The sequence below is a fragment of the Macrotis lagotis genome, chromosome 8 (genome assembly GCF_037893015.1).
Source record: "Macrotis lagotis isolate mMagLag1 chromosome 8, bilby.v1.9.chrom.fasta, whole genome shotgun sequence".
NCBI lineage: Eukaryota > Metazoa > Chordata > Mammalia > Peramelemorphia > Peramelidae > Macrotis > Macrotis lagotis.
Window position 1 is genome coordinate 36,417,520 of NC_133665.1, and position 13,475 is coordinate 36,430,994.

The 13,475-nt window shown below is 33.6% G+C and overlaps 1 pseudogene; it reads right to left on the reverse strand.

The window, feature by feature from the left end:
* Window positions 1-13,027: 13,027 nt before the first annotated feature.
* LOC141496779 (U1 spliceosomal RNA) lies at window positions 13,028-13,215 on the reverse strand (annotated as a pseudogene).
* Between the last annotated feature and the right edge of the window lie 260 nt (window positions 13,216-13,475).

Below are 13,475 nucleotides of genomic sequence, written 5' to 3' on the forward strand. Positions count from 1 at the left end.
TAACTTTGTATCAGTTGATAATTTCCCATGATTGTCTATATTCTTTACATTAATTTTTTAAAAAGAAATAATATTCTTTTATTTTCATGCACCAAAAACCCTATTCCCCAATATATGAATGTCTGTTTTATTTCCAGTCCTTTATTATGAAAAGTGATATAGATACTTTGGAGTATACAGAGTTTTTCTTTTTGTTGTTAATTTCCTGAGATTTGTGCTCAGCAATGAACCTTTGGTCATAAGATCATAGATTTGGAATTAGAAGGGGCCTTAGAGTTTTTCAAATCCAACTTACCCACTTTACAATTAAGAAAACTAAGAGAAGTTAATGACTTTCCCAGAGTTACCCAGTTAATACATGTCTGAAGTATGATTTGAACTCGGATCTTCCTGAGTCCAGTCTCCATTCACTGTGCCATGTAGTTTTCCTCTGCAATTATAGGATAAAAAGGCAGAATGGACTCAAGAAATCATCTTGTCTTATTTCACTTTGCAGTTGAAAAAAAATGAGATCCAAAAAGTTTAAGTGGTTTGTCAGAGTTCATTGAAGTATTAAGTGACAAAGTCCAGATTTGAACCTAAAATATTGACTTTATTTTTTTTAATTTTTATTTGTTTAAGGCAATGGGGTTAAGTGACTTGCCCAAGTCACACAGGCAATTACTAAGTATCTGAGGTCAAATTTGAACTCAGGTCCTCCTGACTCCAGGGCTGGTGTTCTATCCACTGTGCCACCTAGCTGCCCCCTAAATCATTGACTTTAAATTAAGTGCTCTTTTTCCTTGTACTAACTGCTTATATGAATATGCCCAAGACTAAGGATATTTAGGTCACTTTATTTGAATAAGTAGACATTACTTCTCAGAATGATTACATTAATTCACAGCTCTACTAACTATGTATTCTTATCCATTTTCCCCAAATCCTTTCAACACTATTTATATCTTCTGTAATTTTTTGCCAGTTTGCCTGTATATAAGGTAAAAACTACATTTATTTTAATATTATTAATTTGGAGTATACTTCCATAAGGGTTTTAGTAGTCATATATCTATGTCTATATAAACAGATATATAAATAAATATGAATAATATCCAATTACATGCATGCATATAGATTTATATCTAGAGCTATAGATACATCTCTGTGTGTATAAATGAAAATGTGTGCACAAAGATAGAGAAATAGATGATATAAAATTATTTCTATTTGATCTTTCAATATAGCCTTTTAAAAGATTTCTTTCCAATTATTTTTTCTTAAATTGGTTTTGATATGAATTTGCATTCCGTTCAAGGGAAGAAAGAACTGAAACATAAGGAAAACTTTTAGTTCTTCACTTACTTTTATTAGAAGTTTAAAAAAACAAGCAGCTAGGTGGCACAGTGGACAGAGCACCAGCCCTGGAGTCAGGAGGACCTGAATTCAAAGCTGACCTCAGACACTTAATAATTACCTAGCTATGAGACCTTGGGCAAGTCACTTAACCTCATTACCTTACCAAAAAAAAAAAAACAACAGAAAAAGCAGTTTAAAAAACAAACAAACTCTAGAAACTTTCATAAATGGTTGTATAATTGTTTCAGGCAAGAGATAGTAAGTCTCTGTTTTGAAGGTGAAGATAGAAACCTTAATCTGCGACAGTATCTAGAGACAGTCAAAAAGGTGGGGGACAAACCTTGGAAAGAAAAGAAGAAAAGTTCATAGGAACTGTCTGACCAAGGAGTTAACAAAGATCAACAAATTTCCCCAAGTGGTCTGGAAAAATTGTGAAGTACATAGGAGAATTCCAGGCTGTTCAGATTTCCTCTACAGACATCACCTCTAATATCACCTCAAAATGAAGATAGAGTGGGAGAAATAAAGTGATAAAAGTACTTGGTTTTCCTTAGACAACTTGAGAGGATGTGGCTAGTAAACCCTTGTTTCCACAATTCCCCATATCAGTTCTCTTTCCCTCATGATCAAGCTTCTACAATTAGGTGTATGTAAAAATTGAATGAGTTGTCTGGGGAGGTAGTGGTTTCCATCTCACTAGATGGTTTGGAGTAGAGGTAAAATAATTACCATCCTGGTGTGTTGTAGAGGGAGTTACATTTCTAGGTCTAACTTGGACTAGGTAACAACTGAAGCCCCCTCCAGCACTGAGATTCTGTGAATTCTCGATCAGTACATTCATAGCAGGAGGGGTAGTTCAGAATCACTTATGTTAGAATTGAAGTAGAGATTGGTTTTTTTTTTTAAAATTTAAAAATTTTAAATTAAAAATTTAAATTAAAAAAATTTAAAAATTTTTAAAAAAATCATTGATTGATTCTTTGATCTTTGGAATATTATTAAACACTTATTTTGTACATAGAACTGTGCCATTCATCGTTGGCAAGGGATATAAAGAGCTTGGTTTTTGCTAGGCAGATTAGACATGAATGAATGAAAAGTTCAAATAAGTTTCAATGAATGATATGAACAGTAAATGATATGAGTTCAGAGGAGGGAAGTAGAATTGTCAGATAGAAAGGTTAGAGAAACTTTCATGGAGGAAACATTTTTAAAGACTGTGTTAGCATTTGTTTGGTTAGAGAGGATTGGGGAATGTAGGAGGGTGATGAGCCAGCTCACACTAAGAACCACATGCTTTTGTGATCATTTACACCTGAATAATTGGCAAATGTTACAAATAAAGATTTGATCTATTATTTTGTTGATTATCTAGATTTAAGAAAGTAAAGATATAAAATGCTAATTATGTATATTAAATTTAAAAGTATTTCATGAGGTTTTTTTTTTAAAGCTGGTTGTTAAATATTTATCAGCACCTTCTGTAGTGGTGGTGTTACAGGAATGAATTAAGATACTTAGATAAGAATGCATGATGTGTGTTTAGGAAATAATAGTTTGGATGAGGCATGGTATGTATGTTGAAAAGTAGGATCTCTTTCTCCCATTACCCACCCTCTCACTAGAGCTGTAACTAGGGCATGGGCAATCAGGGTTTGTATCCAGGCTGCCAAAATTTAGAAGGCACTAATGTTACTTGGGGCGCTTAAGCAGATTAGAAACAATAGCACTTAGAGCCTAGTTCCTAACACTAAACAGCTAAAATTGGAAGCAGATGGTGTACTTCCTTCTCTTGGTGGCTACATCCTGGGTGATTATTTGACAGGTGTGGAAGTATTTTGGGCTATGTGCACAAAATTGCTAATTTCATCTCTGTTCATTGCCATTAGATTGCTTGCTCCTTGAGAGCAAGCTCTATGTACTATCTAGCTTTGTCTCTCTCTAGAGCTTAGCAAGTGTCTTGCAAAGAGAGTTTATAAATGTACATTAAGTCAAATTCAATTGGATTGGATTGAGGTTGAGCAGAAAGGTACAGTCAGATAATGACAGGGAAAAGTTCTAAGCAATGGAAATAATTGCTGATGTGGAATTTCTTAGCTCTTAGAAAGATTTAAGGAAACATATAATAAAGAGAAATCATGGTTTCATGGGCACAAATCAAAAATGTTGCAAAATATGCTCCGCACTCTTTCTTTACTATGCAAAATGGGAAAAAACGGAAGATATTTGAGGTGACTGGGATTGTTTCGTTTCATGTCTTAGTTTTCCCAACACCTGGTATTGAATTTAATTCAATTATGATTCTACAATGATCTGGGGATATATAAAGATGGAAGTCTTAAAGTTTAGCTATTTATTCATATTCATATTATACATTTCTTATACTGATTAGAAAATATTACCCTCCTCCTCCATTGTAAAAACAAAGAAACTTGAATGAACTTAAATAATTCTTAGGATTGTAGATTTAAAGCTGGAAGGGACTTCAAAGGTCATGTAGTTCAATTCCTCATTTTACAGATGAGGAAACTGAGGTCCAAAACATTAAGGAACATGAACATGTTCAATGTTGAGTATATAGACAGGATATAAACTCAGGTTTTTTGACTATTGATGCAGGCTCTTTTTACTGTACCCCATCCTTCTCTTTATAATGGTATCAAAGAAAAATATGCAAACAAAAATAACATAATACCATCAGTGAGTTAACATTAAGTCCTAGAAAATTTATCAGAGGAGTTATGAGCAAGTGAAAATGGGGAACGGTTAGAATGGAAGAACTTTAAAAATTTAATGACAGCATTCCCCACTGCAAATGCTATATAATGCAATCGCTACTGTCTCCAAAGGATTTGAAGTACTCAGAAATGGTTAGTACATGGCATAGTTTTGTCACTAGAGACAGGTGACATGCTAAGAATGCTGCCCCATTTGGGGATGAAAACTACCACTTACTGGGAGTTTATTTGTAATGAAAAGGGCTTTTCCTACATGAAAGCACATCTTTAAAGCTCCACTCCCCCCCCCCCCAATATAGTTGCAGTGAGGTCTCCTGTGTGCTCTTAACAGCTGAGTTCTTCTATCTTGTATTTACTAGAGGAAAAATTTCAAACTTTCTTCCTCATGCTCTAATATACATTGTCCTCTAGTCCTGCAACTAGTTTACATGGTCAATAGCATACTTTCTGTTGCATATGTGAAGTCAAAATAAAGTGTGTAGTTTAAGCATATTAGTCCATTAGATCACCTCAGAAGCAAAAAAGACATATTTATGCAGTGAAGATTTTTTCCATTTATCCTGAAATACTTGCATAATTTCAACTCCCTCTTGTATTATATCTTGATATAATTGTCATTTTTATGTTATCCCCTCCGAAGATATTACTGTTCACATGGCAGGTGCTCCAAAAATACCTGTTGCTTGAATAATTTATTTTTGGAATGATCATCTTCCAAAAATTGGACTGGGAGAATAATTTTTGCAAGCTCATTCTAAAAAGTGATGAAGGCTGAAGTGGAGCAACTAAAAGAATCTTTGAAGATAATTATCAACAAGAAAAATAAGAACATTTTTGGAAAATTTTCTTACTGTTACTCTCTGTTGGTCATATTTTCCACAAAGCAAGGGCAAAGTCTATGGTATTACGGTGGATTTAGGGATAGGAAAAGTCAAGTGAGTTGCCCAGGGTCAGAAATCCAATATAAATCCAAAGTGAGAATTTAAACCCAGGTCTTCCTAGTTCTACATAGTATTATTTGTTGTTATTGTTTAGTTATTTCAGTGGTAATTGACTCACTGTGACCCCATTTGGGTCTTTTTTTTTGACAAAGATATTAGACTGCCACAGTACAGGTGATATAACAATAGTTGACATTTATATTGTGCTTTAAGTTTTGCAAAGGATTATCTAGGATTTGTTCTTCATAGTAACCCTGTGAGATAAGAATTATAGGGATCATCACTATCATTTTTTTTAACAGATAAAGAAACTGAGAGACAGTGAGGTAAAGTAACTTTCTCTTGTCATACAACTAAATGGAATCTGAATCTTCAAATCAAGAGAGATATTTCTCAAATAATTTCAGTACCATTAATCTTGTATCCTATTCCTGTTATGTGGGTGATGAATCTGAGCCACAAGGATTAAGTTGCCACTAGGCACATTAATTAGTGACAGATTCATTACTAGAATGCTTTTTAGGGGGGGCTGTTGTATTGTTTCATTCATGTTCAACTCTTCATGATCCCATTTGAGGATTTTTTTGGTCAAGGATACTGAAAGGGTTTGCCATTTCCTTCTCCAATACATTTTACAAATGAGGAATTGAAATTTGTTCCTTGAAATCTAAGTATAGGTCTGAACAGTTAGTTTTAATATGGACCAGGACACTCTTTATTTTTATTTTTGTAATCACAGTGCCTTGGCAGGTACATAATAATACTTATTGATTTACTGAATGATTGCCATTCCAGTGTACTTTCATATAGTGATAGATATTGCTCAAATGCTTTTTACCATTTTTAAATACCTTTAATTTGATAAGTTAATTCTCTTCTATGTGTTCTTTGTTTTTTATTGATTTGAAATCATCTCATAATTATAGTAGTCCACATATCATATTTTTATAAAAGGATGGATGTGTTATTGAATTATTTAGTTACCTTTAAAGTAACAAGATAATCCACTCTAATATCTTTGTCAGATGGAAACAACATCTGTGAAAGATTTGAATTAATTGTGAAAAAGACTTAGAAATTTCTTCTGAATCTTATAAATCTTCTTCTGAATGACAATTAGGCTTTAGATAAGCATAAAAATTACCAATAAATTTAGAAGTCCTTGAAGGTCATCAGAAGAAGTGAAATGAACATAGGAAATATCTTTGAACTGCTTGACAAGATTGGTCATATTGAATGAAATAGTAAGCAAATTTAGAACCTTGGATCTGGCAGCTTAATAGTTGTAAGCCTTTAGCCAAACCCTTGAGAAGATATTGCTTAAATGGGAGTGGATGAGCTAGATTTCTTTTGTTTTGTTTTGTTTTTTCAAGGCAATGGAGTTAAGTGACTTGCCCAAGGTCACACAGCTAGGTAATTAAGTGTCTGATATCAAATTTGAACTCAGGACCTCCTGACTCCAGGGCCAGTGCTCTATCCGATGCACCACCAAGCTGCCCTTGAGTCAGACTTCTTGCACTGGATCAGAGCATGACCTAGTGAACTTTGGAGGGTTAGGGAATTTTGAACTTTCCATTGACATTCTAGTCTAAGTAATGTCCTTGGAATAGTAGGCAGTTAAGGTAACAGTACATAGAGCGGTACTCTGGAAGACATAGATTTAAATTTAGCCTTGGACACTTACTAGCTAGTATGAACCTGGGTAAGTCACTTAAATACTATTTGTTTGCTAATCTGTAAAAAAGGGATAATAATAGCAGTTACTTGCCAGGGTTGTTGTAAGGATCTGAGAGATACTAATTATAAAGTACAGTTTCTGGAACATAGTAAATGCTATATAAATGTTAGCTATATTATTATTCTTATTATTTTAGCTAACATTTATATAGCACTTACTGTATTATTATATAGCACTTTATTATTATTATTATTATTATTATTTTATTACTCCTACCTTCCAGGGTTATTGTGAGGATCAAATGGTATACTATTCATAAAGCACTTTACAAAACTTAAAATGTATACATTTTAATGTATGCTATTATGATGATGATTCTTGGTTGATACATTATCTGCATTGGCAGCTATAGACAAATGAGAACTAGACACAATTTCAAAAGTCTAAAAACGTTCCCAGCAGAAAGTCTATGCTAAAACCAGAAGAACATTGTACACCATAACAGCAACATGGGGGTGATGATCAACCTTAATGGACTTGCTCATTCCATCAATGCAATAATCAGGTACAATTTTAGAGTAACTGCAACAGAGAATACCATCTGTATCTGGGGAAAGAATTGTGGAGTTTAAAAAAAAGACCAAAGACTATTACCTTCAATTTTCTTTTTAAAAGTTGTCTTATATATTACATAGTTTTGCTATCTCTAATATTTTATTTTTTCTTCAAGAATATGTTTTTTCTCTCATCACATTCAATTTTGATCAATGTATAGCATGGAAACAATGTAAAAGATTATCAGACTGCCTTCTGGGGGGGAAGGGAGAGGGAAGGAAGGGTGGGGGAAAATGTCTAAAACTCAAAACCTTACCAAAAATGATAGGTAAAAACTACTATTGTATATCATTGGAAAACAAATAAAATATTTATATAATTAAAAAAAGAAAGTCTGTGTTATGCCTAAGGAGAACTTCATGAGAGCTCTCTGGATGAATCTTTTAAGACGTATCCTATCTAACCTTCCTGTGTATGTTATACTGGAGGAGAATGAATCAAAGACGTTTTCTGGGGGGGGGGGGTTGGTGGTAACTGGGAATATGTCATATCAGCTTACTATATAACAAGTACTTACTATATTGTAATGACTATACTTCTATAGTATAAATATAGAATATTTAAGTATATGTAGAATATATAAGTATAGAATACACTTATACTCTTTTATAACATCTTAATAAATATCCCTTTCTAATAGCTAATTAAGCATGGCTGACTATTTTATAACAATTAGTAATAATGAACAGGATGTACATTACTAGGAACTCATGAATTGTAATTTTATATAATTATACTGCCCCACCCCCCCTTCACCCAACCCTCCTAAACCCTTTAGGGATAATCATTAGAATTCTGAGGAAAGGGGCAGTAGTTTCCTTCTGGGGACACAATCTGCCAAAGTAAGCATGAGTAGAAATAGTATATCCAGATCATTTACCACATTTATAAAGGAAAACTTTAGAAATACCTCCTTGCAATTTTCTTCTTTCTTCTTTGATCAGAGTTAGACTGGGAGTGAGTAGGGAAGATTAGGAAATTTTCTGGAGTAGATTGAGGGATCGATCATTGGCTTCCTAGGAAAACTGTAGAATACTGAATCCTCTATAATATTCCTCTTGCATACTTTAGTGTTTCTAATTCTGTATTTTTGGAGATATAATTCTTTATACTAGAATTATAAGAAAGTCTAATGCTCAATTGTGTAGATGTATTGAAATAAGAGGTGTTGAAAGTTACTTAAGAAATTGACTTACTGGAAAGGTCTGACCCCAAAAGTCACATTTTCCTGCAATTGTATACATTCTAGACCAGAAACTATCTTTGAAATGCTATTCTAAGTTTAATGGCAGATTTTTCTTTCTCATTACTCATCCTGACTTCTCTTTTCCCAGTTTCCTCTTCTGTCTCCTCCTTAAAATATACAGTTATGTATGGATTTTTGTAAATGTGGGCTAGGCTAGTGAGTGATGAATCATTTACTTTGAAGGAGATGTACTGTGGTGAGTTTCCATCCTCCCAGATGCAAAGAAGAGGATGGAGTTTATTATTTCTTTTTTTTTTTTTTAGTTTTTTTTTTTTTTTGCAAGGCAAATGGGGTAAAGTGGCTTGCCCAAGGCCACACAGCTAGGTAATTATTAAGTGTCTGAAACTGGATTTGAACCCAGGTACTCCTGACTCCAGGGCCGGTGCCATCTAGCCACCCCAGTTTATTATTTCTTAATGGATCTTATGGATCCCTACTGCTCTGGGTTCTTACTCATTGTCTTGTAGGGATTTTAAGTGGTAATTATCCATCTTGGTTACTTAACCCAATCAAGTTAAAAAACAAACAACTGAGAATTTCTTCAATTAATCCAGATTTCAGATATTTATTTGTCTACCAGCTAATAGACCAGTAAAAGGATTGCAAAGCATTTAGCTGAGATAGAAATAAATAAAAAAAGTAACATAACAAACTCTATTACATCTTTAAATGAGGACAGTTTCAGTCCCTTCTAGAGTAGTTTGGAAACTGAGTTCCTTCAAAAGATAAAAGATTAGATAGGACAAAAAATAATCATAGTCCTTTCTTAACCAGAATATCAAGGTGGGGATTAGTTTTGGTTGCATGATAGATATATAGATAGCCTTAGCATCATTAAATAAAAAAACGAAAAAACAAACAAAACCAATTCCTGTCAGAATCTACTGTCAGTTGTTACTTGTCACTCACCTGGCTAGTTCCAATCTCCTTGGTCGTTTCTGACTTGGCTTGCATTGCCTTGGGCAATAACTCATTTCTCTCAGTTTGTAATCAGATTTGTGCAGCTGGTTCAACTAGTCTCTCCCTGCTTGTGGTCATGAACCCTGACAGAGACCTCCATTAATTCTCCAATTTCTTTGTATGTGGGGTAGGAGTGGGAGGGAACTTCTTCTCTGGTCAATTTACCAAGAAAAAGAATGAGAGCTCCCTTTTACATCTACTGGTGAGAACTTTTCTGCACCCCCATCCACCCTGTTCACGGAGCCTTCCTCTGTCTTTGCAATAGGGAAGTAGGAACAAACTGCATATTGCTTGACCCCCTCATTAACATTCTTTGAACATTGAGTTCTCTAGACTTTAGGTCTATACAGCATAGCAAAGGATTTATTGTAGTTCTTTACTATATTCAATTCATATATTTCATTAACTATTTTGAATGACAGTCCTGAAAGTCTACTAAAAGTTGGTTTGTTTTCTTTGAACATTTCTGTCATTTTCTGGTTCTGCATTCAATATTTCTCATTTCCATAATGGAACAGATGCTCTTAAAAGAGCAGGATTGGCTCATCCTAATGTTTCTGAGTTGTAGCATTGCCTATTATGTAATTCATTGTACCTCTTATCTGATACAGCATAACACCACCAGTTTAGTTTATAAAGAATTTTCCTTGCTCACATAGAATAGAGATGAAATAAACAAAAAAAAAGGGTTCTGGAAGAAGTTCTCACGAAAGCAAAAGTGACTGAATTTTACAAGGTTTGAGGTGCATTTTAGTTTTGAATGTTTGTTCTCTTCCTTGTAAAATCTCAGTCTTTGGAAAAGATAAGAGTGAAAATGCCACCAAATTGTCTTCATAATCTATAAATTACCTCAGATGGAAGAGCAGGGAGGCTTTTGTTCCAGACAGGATACAGAGGATGGAGTCTACTCACAGTAGATGTCAAAGATATTTTTAAAAATTCAATTCTTTAGTCTTCTGGTATCTAGTGGTTTCAGATATGAACAATAGTATCAGTTCTTGATTTGAACACTTTTACTTTAATTCAGGTATATCTATTGCTTGGTAACAAGTTAACTGACCCATGGACAGGAATAGAAGCATTGAATGCCAGTCAGTCAGTTTTGAAGATGAGTGGCATTATCTTATTCCATTCTTTCTTTTAGCCTGTGTCAGTGGTTCCAAACTATATGCTTTAAAGATTACCAACCTCAGGGAGTAAGGGATAATAATTAGGGACTACAAAGCAGTGCCTCATGGTCTAAGGTAATTTTACCAAAAAAAAAACCCTTTATTGGTACATTTTGATCAACTGATTCCTTAATTTTGAACATGATCATTAATCTTATGGGAAAACAAGAAAGGGAGAAGAAAAAATTAGCAACTGACTTGGGTTCAAAGGTATCTCAAATACCTCTTGTGTGACCATGAACAAATCATTTAATCCTTTGAGATTTTGATTTTCTTATCCACAAAATGAGGATAATATCCATGGTGCCTAGTTCATAAGACTGTTGTGAGATAATGTAGGTAAAGTGCTTTGTAAACCTCAAAGCATTATGCAAATGACAGTTATCTTTTTCATTCTTCTTATTATTATCATTGCTTTAAATTAGAATGTAATGAGCCTAAGAGTGACTAGGGTGATTATTGAATGAAATCTTTCACCTTAGGGATCCTTTTTTGGAGTCATAAGATCATGCAATCTTATATATGCCCTTCTCTTTTCTGGGTCCATGGATAACTCAAGTATTATGAAGAACTTCTAAGACTAAACCTCTGTTAATACCAATCTCATTTGCCAAGGTTTCCTTTCTCTCCTTCTTTCATATGTGTGCTCCTGATTGGTTGATGCCTGTACATGAAGTCCCCTACAGGGACTTAACTTTGTTAAAGATGTTAAAATTATTTATTTATGATATTTGGCATTTATGTATTATTATATATTATGTATTATTGTTAATGCAACAAATTTTGTGAGGTTAATTTGATATTCCACATATATTATAAATTTCTGAAGAGCAGGAAAGATGTGTTATATTTCTTTTCATATTCTTCATAATATTTCAGCATTGTGGAAAGAATGCTGATTGTTAGTAGACTGATTATTAGTCATTAGTTGATTAATATATCCAGTGATAGAATAATGATTTCATTGATATATCTTATATAACTAAAATACCATCAAGGGATTATAAATTGATGTAACTCAGCAATTCCTTTGTATTTTATAGGTAGAGAGTTGTCTGGGGGTACAGAGATTAACTTGTCCAGGTTAATATGTGACAATGGCAGGAATTCAACACAGGACTCTAGGCTTGAAGGTCATCCCCTCTAACTACTACAACACCTTATATCTTACTTGTTCTTTATTTGGGAAAGAGGTACAAAGGCTCTTATATAAACAGACGTGCATATATTTAATTATCTTCTACTTAGCTTAAAAGTATGATAGCTATATGATCTTCCAGATATAGAGAAAGTATAGATTGATAATATTTGAAGATATCCTTTTAGAAAGTTCCATAAGTGACGAATATATGGAGAAAAAAATGAGAATGTCTGAATTATGTAATGAATTAACTTGTTACATAATTTTGTAAATTAAATGATAAAATGTTTGAATGAGTTATATCAATCAAAGAAGATATTAACCAGATGCATTATGTGGAATAAAAATGTTGCTTGGTTGGTTGGTTCTTGTCCTTCGTTATGGAAGAAGACTAAAATGACTTCACTATGTTTAAGACAAATTACAGTGTGCCCAACTATGACTGATCAGATCAACATGAATCCTGAATGCTCTACCACAGATCAGGCATAAATAGTCCATGTGAACTCCTGGGGTGCTTATTCTAAACTTTCATATATCATGTTTCCAATAAAAATGTGTTAAGGTGATAACAGGGTTTATACTATCTCTGTAACATGATATCCCTCTACTTGTCCTGCAGAATACACCTCTTCAAGGACAGAAACTCTTGTCATTTTTATTTTTATAAATTTTGAAGTATATAGAAGTAACAAAGGAATTGTGGCAATTACAGAAGAAATGGATTAAAGAAGAAAAGGAAAAGAATATGTGTAACTATTTTTATGTAAGAGGGAAAGATTGATACAAAATAAAATCTACCAGCAAAGGATATTAAAATACAGGGATAATAACAGAACAAAGTTGCAATAGTCTTGGAATAAGTCAATAAGAGACCAAAATAAATGAAAGAAATAATATTTCTCAAATACACCCTAAGAAAAATCAAATGAAATAGAGGTGAATTTCCTGTAAGAATCTGTTATTAAAAAGAAAGACTGAAATTTTAAGGACAAAATCTGCCTAGGAGGAAGAAAACGAATAAGAATCTTGAAAAAAAGGGAATTCTGCTCAAACATACTCATCACTGAGTTTTATAAAAAATTTACTGCATATTTATGCAAGCCCTTGGCAGGAGTGGGAAATGTGATTGGGACAACAAAAAAGATGTCCATGTCACAAACCAGCGAATAATTTCTCTCTCTCTTTTTTTTTAAAGAAGCAGAGAAAGGCATTAAGAATTGTACTCCATGATATATTTTTTTTCCCCACTACCACAAATTACGCAGTAGTCGAGTTTCCTGCATTTGGGGAAATCGCAGGGGTCAGCCCATCTGGAGTGCAATGGATAAGCCTCGCCCTGGGGAAACCACCTTCGTGATCATGGAATCACCCTTGCCAGGTAAGTACTATACTCCATGATGTTAATGCCTTTGAATGATATGCAAAATTTTTAGGATGATTTGATTTCTAGAACTTAGAGTAGAAATAGGCAAAATGAATCGAAGAATCCTAGAACTGTTAGAAAATTTAAAATTACAGGCTTCTTAGTCGTTTTTCTTTTTTTCTTTCTTTTCTTTTCTATTTTTCCCTTCCTTCCTTTTTCTTTTTCTCTCTCTCTCTCTCTCTCTCTCTCTTTCTTTGTTTCTTTCTTCTTTTTCTTTCTTTCT